The following is a 12,181-nucleotide window of genomic DNA, read 5'->3' on the forward strand; positions in this document are numbered from 1 at the left end:
TGAACTTACACTTTGCCTTCAACACTGAAAACAGGTACAAGGAAATCTGTGTTTTGTGAACAGAGCACTATTAACAGGAATAATGTTTGAAAATAGAAAGCCAACCATGAGGTATTTAGAGCTAACTACCAGAATATGAAATAAGATCATTATTCAACGTCCTGCCAGAAACACATTTGCCTTCCTGTTGGGTCTCATCCGAAAATGTCTGTCTCTGCTAAATCACAAGCTTGTTATCTTGAATGTCTTTTGTTGGATGAGACTGCTTCTCAGAAATTGCACAAATCATCTAATGATGATTTTGAACTCAGCATTGCAGCAAGCTTGCCAACAGGTTAGTGGTTGTAAATAATGATAGAGTAGACTGGCCATCTGGAGGTTATGCTTTTGGTTTTTTATTTGGGCCATTAAAAAACCAAATTACATGCCTTCAGTGCTGTCAAATGAAAATTAATTGCCAAAACCAGCACAGTCTGTTGTCTGCTTTCATGTAAACATTCAGTTGTATAAAGTGATAGCTCCACATTATTTATCTTTTTCTGAGCTTATGTTATTTTTTGCCATAGGTCTTAGATGAGAAATGTTCATCTTGTGATTTTTTCTTACAGCCTATATATTACATTACAGGCATTTAGCAGACGCTCTTATCCAACTTTTACATAGCATTTTTACATTGTATCCATTTATACAGCTGGATATATACTGAAGCTATTTCGGTTAAGTTGCTCAAGGGTACAACAGCAGTGTCCTACCCGGGAATCGAACCAGTCTCGAAGTCCAGTCTCTTACCCACTGTGCTACACTCCGTCCTATATGTGCTTGTTCATTGTTCTATGGAATTTGCTGTTGTACTGATGCTCTTATCTGGGTTGCGAACATTTAAAAATAAAACCTGATGTCATACACTTCGGAGACTTGAGGAATTATGATTGAAACATTGTAACTTTGCTCTTGTTGGCTTTGACTCTTCTTGGGTTATATTATGTACCAGGCTGGTGCAGTATCAAATGCAGCCAATGAATGATGTATGCGTCTGAACGCTCCATCAACCCTATAATACAAACCCATGGCTGATAAAAGGTTCAACATGGGGCCATAAGCTCTTAAACAGAACAAAAGCAGTGGTCTGTGTGATAAAGCGTGGCCTTTGAGGTTACTGGGTCAACATCTTGTTTTTGTTTCAGCCTTCATAATTTATGGGAAATTACATTGACATTTTTCTCAAGGACTTTGTAATCAGGACTGGCTTGTTACAACAGCAATTTTGATTTCCGTGAGCAGTTCAAGATGAATGCCAAGGAATTAGCACAGCAATTAGATAACTACAGGGATTAGGATTTTGTAAAATAAAGACAAAGATGGTTTAGAGAAGAGCCTTGGGACACAGACAGGCTTTGCAATTGGCGACATTGTTAATATGAAAGAATGAAGGTTTCTTTGATTGATTGATGCAGTGTATTGAAATATGATTTACTATCTGTGATGTTGATATCACGTTCCATGTATAACATAACCAGAATATGGTTATCAGCTGTTCTGACTGAATAGCTAGGCCTTGAGAGTTGTTATCATAACATTGCAGAATAACAATTTGTTAAAGTGGTTATGCTATGTCTGTTAAAGCAGACATAAGTTCTGGAATTTCAACTTTCACTCTCTGATGCTGCTGCAATGATCTGAATGCTTTAGAATCTAATAATAGACTGAGTTACCCCCCAACCGCAAATCTCTACTAGCCTGCCCATGGGCACCCACAGACACACGCACGCACCCATCATGCACACAACGGTTTCTGTTTGCAAAGTAAATGTTCCTCCACCACTTCAAATAGCATTTTGTCATGGTTTGGAGTTTGGAGAAGCATGGTTATCAGTCTGTGGAATTTTAGCAAAGTAAAAAAGGCGGCTTACTGCATAAGTGTCAGAATCGACCATCAGAGCGAGATGCCTGGAGCTTAGCCACCCTGCTCACGGGCAGCCAGTCTGTGGCTCTGTGGGGACAGGGAGATGACAGTAGGGAAGGCTGCTCCCCTGTCACACACTCTCTGAGGGCTGGGCTCTGGCCCTGTGCCAAGACGCATGGAAATGCTCAACATGCTCATGATGTTAACTACAGGCACGCTGATGAGAGATTGGTAAGTCTCTGTGAAACTGTGCATTTATCAGGGCATGTTATGGAGGCTTGTGTACATTGTACGTTCCTCATTAGACCACGTGATTAATGTATCATGACAGACCATACAAGTAGCCCCAAAACAGCACACCCTGAAGTCCAAAGGGGTTTTCAGTCAGTGTGATCAACAGGCTTGAGCTGGTATTGTCCTTCCTCCTAAGTATCTGTTTGTTAACAGTCCTTGACTGTTTTTATTGGCAGGTAGAGCCAGTACCTGAGTAAGTTCTTCAGGAACGCAGAGGGTGTGGCTAACCTGGCTCACCTGAGGAGAGACGATTAAAGAGTACCTAGGGTGGTTCTATAAAACAATAAAACCTAGGAGAAGTATTTGTGTGGCTGTGTCAAACATTTAAAAATTGCCAAGGGCCACTGACTTCATGCGTCCTTGGAACCTAAGAGAAATAATTATCCCTGGGGTTTCAAAACTATAATGTTTTCCAGAAATCATCAAATTAATTTCCTGTTCCAATTTGATATCAAGAATTAATGAACATTTTGAATTTAAAATAGCACTAGGGGAACTCTCCAATGTAATATCTCAAGCAAGCCAAAATGCCTTCCGAAAGTATAGTAATGGTAGAGTGAAATTTGTTATTTTTGCAATATACTTAACCCTCCTGTTATGTTGTGGGTCAAATTGACCCTTTTTAAAGTTTGAAAATCTAGGAAAAATACTTAAAATTATTTTTATAGTATGAAACTTCTTCTACTGGTCTTAATTAGTGTAATCAACATTTTAAATGAAAATGGTTCATTTCATGTATTTGCAAACCCCCCCTGTATGGGGATTGACCCGGGAACATTTTTGCTGTACCTAAAAAATGAACAGAACAGGAGGGTTAAGGCATTTGGACTCAAGATCAAAAGATGAATATGAGACAAAAGTACAAACAATCAGCTTTTATTTCATGGTATTTGCATGTATATATGTTTTTCCACTATACAGATACAGTTGGTTTTGTGTTGGGTCCCCCTATTTTCAGCTGTGCAAAATTAAGTTAATGGATGAACTTAAAAGTATATCAAAGCAATAAAGTCTGATATTTGGTTGCACAGGCCTTAAATTCAACAGCTGAATCAAGTCCTTGACCCACTGATATCACCAAACATTTGGTATCTTCTTTGGAATTGCTTTTCCAGGGCTTCACTGCAGCCACTTTCATCTTTGTTTTGGGAGGGTTTCTGACTTCAGTGTCCCCTCAGCAAGTGAAATGCATGCTCAAGGTGAGTGACTTGGCCAGTCCAAAACTTTCCACTTGCCCATTAATGAATGCTTTTGTTGCATAGGCTGCGCGTCAGGGGTCATTGCCTTATGCAGGGTGAAGTGCTGACCAATGAGGTTGGATGAATTTCCCTCAAAAATCTGCCTATACACTTATGACTGTATCCTACTGCTTCTACCTTCTGTTACATCATCAATAAAGATACGTGTGCTTGTTCCAGAAGCAGCCATACATGCCCAAGTCATGAAGTAATTTTGGTAAATGTTTATTTTGGTCTCATCTGTCCATAGAACTTTGTTACAGACTTTTACCAGCCTGCCTCTTTATTTTTGTTGAATTATAATCTGGCCTTTAGATTCTTGTTGCAGATACAAGAATACTTCTGTTCTATCAGCTTACAGATTAGTTGTTTTGAGCCATAGTTGGTTGTCTGGTCTTCATGATAGTGTAGGCCTCTGAGTCCAAATACAATCTCCACAGCTGAAAACAAAGGAAAAAGCAAAGACAAGACAGCCTTTTTATGTGTGAACAACCCATGCAAAAGCAAACACCTGTCAGTCATCCATTATCTTAATTTTGCACAGCTGAAAAAGGGGGGGATTCCACACAAAAACAGTGGTTTCTGTAAAATGGTAAAACAGATTTGCACTTAAACACAATGAAATAAAAGCTTGTCTTTCGTACTTTTGTCTCATACTCATCTTGTGATCCAAAATGCCTTAAGTACAAAGCAAAAATAACACATTTCACTCCACCGTTACCATTCCTGTGAAGGACATTGTAAATCACGCAGGCAACAGCAACAAGAATAATCCAAATCAAACTGCAGGGTCAGGTAGGTATGCTAATGAACAACAGGGCAGTGAATCCCAGTTAAGATCTCAGAGCCTATGTGTCTGCTACACTAATCCAGTAAAACCTGACACTGACAGCTGTCTTCACTCTGAAATGAAGGAGAGTCCCCGAGAGTCTGCATATGTGTGGCCGAGCATACTGTATGTGAATGCAAATCTGCCTTCCAGTAATAGCATATCTCTCTGCGGGTGTATATCTCAGTGAGAAGGGACGTATTATTTGTAAAAACAGGTTTTCTTAAAAAAATCATTAATGTGACATATTTCAAATCAGCAATTCAGGCAAAGGATATATTGAAGGTATGGAAACATTCACTTTGACTTACATTACATTACATTACAGCCATTTAGCAGACGCTCTTGTCCAGAGCGACTTACACAGCAACATTTACACAGTATTTACATTACATCCATTTATACTGCTGGATTTATGCTGAAGTGATGCAGGTTAAATACCTTGCTCAAGGGTACAACAACAGAATCCTTCACGGGAATCAAACCTGTGGCTTTGACATTAACTGATGAAAGTGGAATTTTAATGTGACACTGAGCATGTGCAATATTAAGCAGAGGTTTCGACAATTACTGTATATTTGTTGATGAAGACAGATTTTGAAACTTCAGCATTTTTGTTCACACTGGAAAGCTGTAAATGGGGAACATGGATCTGTCCTGTACCACATGGCCTGAATTTCAGCAATTTGGTAACCTCAAACTTACAAAACTTAAATCTGACAGATATCTTCATGAGAATTTCAAGGGGTTCTCTTTTGTAGATAATACTGTCAAGAAATTTAAATATTGCTAAACCCTTTTTACTTTTTGTTCTGCGTAACTTATAAATCCTTTAACAACTGTAACAAAGCCCTCATACTGTAGTAATAACAGTACAGCAATGTGTTTGAGTATCAGACTGTGATGTAATGCAATGTGCCAGGCAAGGCACACCCATCTTCTTCCATGGACCAGACCCTTTTATCACAGTTGGCAGCTGGGGGCCAAACCCATCCCTCTACACCCCCCCCCCCACACACACACACACACACCACTACCCCTCTTGATGGCATTCATTGCCCTGTCGCCAGACCTGATGAATTACCCCGAGTAGCTCATTAATCTGCAGCCTCAGGTGGTGGGTGTTCTATGCGAATGCACCTCATTGGCTATGAGAGCTTGAATGATGATATGAAAAGGAAAATAAAACCACTTTGATTTATTGCCAACAAGACTGCGTGGAAGAACTGTGCCACACAGAATGCAAACAGTGTATAAAAGGATAGGAAAAGAGGCAGGCATCAGAAACATTTGTACACAGCTAATGAAGGCAACAGATGTGAAGTCCCTTCGTATTTATAAATTAACTATAAATATATCTGTCTTGCTAGCAACACACCGAGTGGGCCTCATTGGCCCAGCATGCTAGAATGCAAACCGCACGTGATGGACAGCATGCTTAACGCACCCACTGGACTGTGGCCACACTGAACTGAAGATGTGAGCCGAGCGCGTTTTGTGGGAGGCTAGCAGCGGTTTCAGAATTAGCTTCGCCTCATGGTATGCCAAAGATTTTTGGACCTCACAGTAACTCTGATAAAGCTGCCGCCTGTTCACCTCCGGTACACCAAAGTGGTGGTGGGGGTGGGTTCGTCTGGACGAGGAACATCTGCTCGCTCCTGTTTTTGCTCCTCAGTACACGCTTCTTTCCCAAATGTTTCTCTTGCAAAAGACATCAAATAAACAACTCCATCCCATCTCCCCTCTGCCCACGCCTTGCCGGCACTACTTGAGTGGAGATTTGGGGATATCTCAACTGCCAAAATAAGCAAGGGTGTACTCCTTGGGTGATGAGGTGCAGATGCTTCACTACAGCCTTGTTTACACCAGTGATGCCGAGGTCTGTTTTATGGGACGAGAACCCAGAGTACCAGGCAGAACCCCCTCCACCCCCCATCCCGCCTCTGTTCCTCCCTCCCGGATCTTTCTCTGAAAACACAGCTGCTGGGAACATCAACACCCCAGCATGTCCCTGATAAACATCAGTTGCACTTAGCACATATGTGTGCTCATGTCCTATTTGTTTAGAAACTAGTGCAACCACTGTAACATTCCTTTCTCCCTCTTGCTGGAGAGATGGTGGTGTGCAAGAACATGGATATGATTACAGCTTTAGAAACCTGTAATAACCGCGGCAACCCATCCTTTTTTCCAAATGTACAGCCTCTCACCTTTCCAGCTGCAAAACATCTGTGCCATGAAAGTGGGATTTTATGCAATTGGTCCTTAATGACAAAACAGCAGGCATAGCACAGAAGTGGGTAAAAGAGTTTCATTGTTGTGCTCCAACCCCTACATTACCCTGAGAAAAGAACTGCTTCTGGCTAAATAAACACATTTCTGTTATTGACGCTAGCCTACTGAGCAGTCTGTTAAAGCCCCCCAGTGGTCTGCCATATAATTGTAATGTAATTTAGTGCTATGAACTATAGAAGAAGAAAAAACATTGAAATAATTCCTGCATTTTTGTGAATAAAACCAAAATTGGGAGCTGTTTACAACTGATGGTGTATTAGGCAGGCTATGAACTATTTCTGTCCCCTCCAGTTCAGGAAGGGAGGGATTATCAGTGACAAATTGTAACTCAAGCCCCTGTGCATAACAACAAGGGACACAAACATAGATACGACATGGAAACTTGCACATTCATTTCATCAATGTTGTGCCCTGGATTTTTCCAAGAGGATCAGCCAGTGCTGATGTGAAGGGGATCGAGCCGGGGAGCTAATTTTGGCAGATGGCAAACAGAGAACGGATACCGTTTCCTGGCACTGGTTCCAGGATTTGAGAGAAGATTTCTCTTTTACCAATCCTAAAGCTGAGCTTCTTGAAAATGGGAGAGGGGCTTTCATAACAGCCATTTCATCTCCAACTGAGGACTTTCCACCTGAAGTATAAAATCTGTTCACCACAGCCGTTCACAGATTTTCAATCATTCTTAACAATTCTGAAAAAAAGATGATAAAAATGGCTTTACTTTAGATAAAACAATATTGATTTAAAGGGACAAATTTAAGGAGGGGAAAGTACATCATTTTGTATTCAGCCCTGTACCCATTACTCATGCAAGAGGGAAAGTAAACAAACTTCTCACAACCCCCATGAAAAACAGAAACTAAAAAAACAGGAAATGGTTAACATATAGTTCCTATTTTGAAAGGCCACTGACTGTTCTTGTTATGCAGAGTAGTGGCTTAAATGGTCATACTCCTGTATTAATATATTTGCATTCAATCGAATGCCTTATTTCTAAACAACATTCATTAAAACCACATTACACAGATAACAAATAAGAAAGACCCAAGCTAGATGCATTCTTAATTAATGATGGTCTTCATTTTGAGTTCATGCATTTTCAAGTGGATATTCCTGTTGAAGAGACCTGTGCTCAGCAGAGTTTAACATCATTGTGTTGCTAGGAGTCTGAGAAAGAATGAAAGAACAGAGTGGTGTGCAGTTCAATCATCATGGTACTTATGCCAGAGTACACATACATCAAAAACATATTGTAGCACCTTTGATCCAAACATTAAAACTGACAAAAACAAATAAATAATTTAAAATTTTGATGCCAATGTCTGAACTCTACTCAGCACATGAGGGGTTATGTACACTCAGGATAACACTGTACCTTTGTTGCAAACAACCTTTTCATTTAACCTATCACATTCATCTACAGTGCCGTGAAAAAGTATTTGCCCCCTTCTTGATTTCCTCTATTATTGCATATTTGTCACACTGAATGGTTTCATATCGCTCAACAAAATGTAATATTAGACAAAGAGAACCTGAGCAAACACAAAACACATTTTTAAAATTATTATTTCGTTTATTTAATTAAAAAATGTTATCGAACACCCATATCACCCTTGTGAAAAAGGTTAATAACGATGATGACACATTTATTGGGCAATATACTGGAGCGAAAAGTGATTGGAGTCATCTACCTTTCAAAATGCTGATAGAGGAATAGAGTGGGAAGAGTTTGAATTGCTGTATGTCAGACAAATAATGAGTAAAGAGAAAAGAACGGAGAGAATAAAAAGAAAAAAAGCAGGGGGATAAGAAAAGACAACAAGGAGAAGATAATTAACTGAGAAGTGAGCAAGAAAGGCTTGTGAGAAAGAAGACGCAGAAGTAAAAATCACAGGTGGATTAGCTCCCTGCTGAACCCCTGCTGTACACGGTCCAGGGGTTTAAAGGGATTTAATCAGAGCAGAGAAGCCAGAGCACTGGCTGGAAAAGACAGGGTGGCCAGAGGGCCAGGACAGAGGTGGGGAGAGGGGGGAGAGGGATTAGCAATGTCCAGTCCTGCAACTGTGGACAATGACAATGTCCACAGTGCTTTCCTGGCTCCCACTTCCTGCAACATTGGTACTGGGTACAAGAAGGTCCCTGCCAGTCACAGCATTCCCGCAGTTCACTTCTCACAGCATTTCTAGCATTTCTACAGTTACCAGGGAGCAAGACATTTGAGAAAAGGGATGTTCACAAAATTTTCTGGGCAGCGTGAGCACCATGCAGCTCCACGGAGAGGTCACATTGGTTGGCAGCAACCTTGGACTCCAAATAGCTTAAATGAGCCAATTAATTGCCTTAATTACTCAATTAAACATGATTCCAGTTTCCCACCAGCTGGAAGCATAACGTCATCCTGGAAGGAATTCCAAAGCTGGCATCTTTACAAACGCAGCCTTGATCCAGCTGTCTCGCCCCAATCGCATTGCAGATATGGGCTTGGCCGCAGCTCTCATGCGGGCCTGTGGAAACCCTCTTGGCTGGGGCCCCCAGGCCTTCCACATCACATCTGCCTGCCTCCCGCCCTCATCTCCAACACGTCAAATTATCAAGTCCTTTAAAAGGTCATTAAGACACCTATGGCGTTTCACACATCTCACAACAATGTGGTGTGTAATTACTTGGTACATAGAATGTAGTGAAAGCCTCTCTCCCCCCTTTGTCCTTTTCCCTTTTAGGGTGCAGCTACGCCTGACGGTGAGCAGCGAGACCCGTGCCATAATTACCCAGGGAGCCATAAGAGCCATCGCTAAGCACCGCTATGTAGCAGGATTAGAGGGAAAGCTTGAGTGGAGATCTGAGCCGCGTACAGTCACTGAGCAGTCAGATGCTCCTCTGATGACGCTGTCTCTTACTGATCTGACAAAGCCAGGGATACCCAAAGAAGGGCATTGCCAGAACTACTCAAGAATCTTGCCGGGAGCAATTAGGCAATCCCTATTTCTCCCTGGCAGAGAAACCTAGTGTGGTGAAGATACATGCGTTTATCCAGAGCAGCTTCCAATGCAAGCAAAAGTGCCAAATGCAGTAATTATTAATAATTTCCTAGAAGAGGAACACCTACCAGAATGTGTAAATTCCCTGTATTGACTGTATTGCCAATGCCTGTTTGCCCAGAGATTACTAAATTTGAAAGCTAGAAAGTAATGAAGACCTTAAAAGGTCGATGACTGAAGAAGTTGAACTATCTGCATCTGCATGTACCCCATTGTGGAATTCAATACATTTTCAACAGGCCAATATTTTTTCAGATGTACACTCATGATGGACTGTTGGAGAATGTGCAGGCACTGAAGCCTGCATAAGCACACAGCAGTCACTATGACACTGAGATCGGCCTGTCATGCCCAACACAGGGAGAAGACAACGCAGACAGAGATGCTTTCTTTGGCTCTGCATCAAAGGAAAGGGGCACAGATAAAAAAACAAAGTTTTAAAAACTATCAATGAAAAGGGGAAGCTCTAAAATATATGTTCCATTATGCTTCAATGACCATTTGAGAGAATTCCAACCCAGTGAAATTTTAGAGCTTGGTCTCATAAAGTCCCATCTTTCAACATGGCACCTGTAATAACAGGGATCCCTATAAATTTCTACACATTACCTGGAGCACTGTGAGGAGTGACTGATTTATAACTGCAGAAGAGACTACTATTATTTTTTTGGTGGAAAGAAATACTTTGATCAAGACCAAGTCCACCTGGTTACATAGTTCAACTATAATCTACAACTATGAATCACAAAATGAACTTTTGTTAAGTGTTGCAAAGTTAATTTGTTAGAATGACAGTTTAGGATGTGGAAATCTGGTATAGGGCACACTTGTAATCTTGAGCAGGTGCCCATATTTTGCCTGAGGTGGTTTTGTTTGTTTTGGTTGTTTTAATTTCTAGTTTTTCGTTGAAGATTTTGCCTCCCCTTTTTTGTTTAAAGGTTTTTGTGGGATTTTTTGTTCATGGACTTCAAGGCGACAAGTCAACCTTCCTTTTGAGCTTGTTTTGTCTGTTCACTGTGTGATAGAGCCCCTCCCCGACCCTACATAACAACTGGTGGAAAACACAGGCATAGCGTACCCTAGTGAGCAGACAAATTTTTTCCTGTTTCTCTTGAAAATGTTTTTTTTTCTTCTTCTGGGACTTCACGCCAAGAAGGCATCCAAGGGAAAGGGGCCAGTGAGGTCTTCACTTCTGAAACAGACTCGAAATGGGTTCGCTTGAGTGCAGACTTGATTTTAGAGAAAAGAAAAAAGTTGCATGGTGCTAGATCAGGTGAATAGGAAGGGTGGTCAAGTACTTTTCCCTAAAATCAAGTCTGCACTCAAGGGAACCTGTTTCGAGTCTGTTCCAGAGGTGAAGAAGAAAACAATGGAGCTTCTGAGACAACTAATGAAGAAGACCTACTGCACTGCTTTGATCAGTGGAAGACCAGAATGCAGCGGTGTGTAGTTGCAGAAGGGGAATATATTGAACGGGAAAGGAATTGAAAGTTTTCTTCATTAAAATTGAATTACAGCATTAGTCTCATTATTTAATAGCCACACCTCGTATACAGGGTCATTCTGCTGAGAGGTGGTGGAAGCCTGTCCTCTGTACTACCTGGGGAGGGGGGGGGGGTCACTTAACTTTGGTGGCTGAGTAGGGACCCCAGTAGGGACCAGGATGTGTGGTCACCAGAGGACCTGGGCAGACGATGTCTCGGATAATGAAGAGGTCTCGCGAGAGCTGTGGTGCGAAAGGTTTAAAAAAAAGTGCAGGATTCGTCACCAGCTGTGTGTCTGTCTCTCGCCCAAGGCCACAGCCCCGTCAGCCTGCCCATCTATCCAGTGTCCTGAGGTCCCACTAGCTTTGGTGTCCTCCCCCGAGAAGCCCCCGCTGGCTGTCTCTAAGGGTGCTATAAGTACTGCACTCCAAATTATTTACACCCTATATTTTAATGCTGTACATTATCTGGAAATGGACTATTTGAATAATGTTTCAATCAAATAATACTGAAATTAATTTATTTCTCAAAAAAAGTAAAAATATATTCACATCCCTGTTTTTAGTACTTGTGCACACTCCCACAGCCAGCTGAACACTACTGAGTTTTCCAGTGCTTTATGAGATGGATAAACATACTGAGGGGGATCTTTGATCATGCTTCCATATAGAATGTTTTAAGATCCTTCAGTCTGTGGTGGTGAACTGCCCTCTTGGGTTCAAACCATAAATATTTGACCAGGTTCAAGTCTAGAGATAGAGAGAGCCCGTTACAGTAATAGAAAAACAGTAATTTTGTAGTCAGTTAACCATTTCTTGTCTGATGTTGAGGTATAGTTGAGGTCATTGTCTTGTTTAAAGATTAATTTGCAGTCAGGTTAGCTTCCTGGCAGAGGGAAATTTCCGTCAGCATAAGCATTCTTGCTTAGTTACTGCAACAGACCATTCTTACATCTAATCTTGCTTTGGTCCAGCAGGTATGGCATCAGTTCACATCTTTCAGGTTAAGCTCTGTTGCATGACTGCCCTCTGCTGGACACAAGAAAACAAGGAAGGAGAAAGAAAACAGAACATGATCAAAAGAATGGGCAATACTCAATG

Source organism: Anguilla rostrata, chromosome 5 (genome assembly GCF_018555375.3).
Source record: "Anguilla rostrata isolate EN2019 chromosome 5, ASM1855537v3, whole genome shotgun sequence".
NCBI classification, from domain to species: Eukaryota; Metazoa; Chordata; class Actinopteri; order Anguilliformes; family Anguillidae; genus Anguilla; species Anguilla rostrata.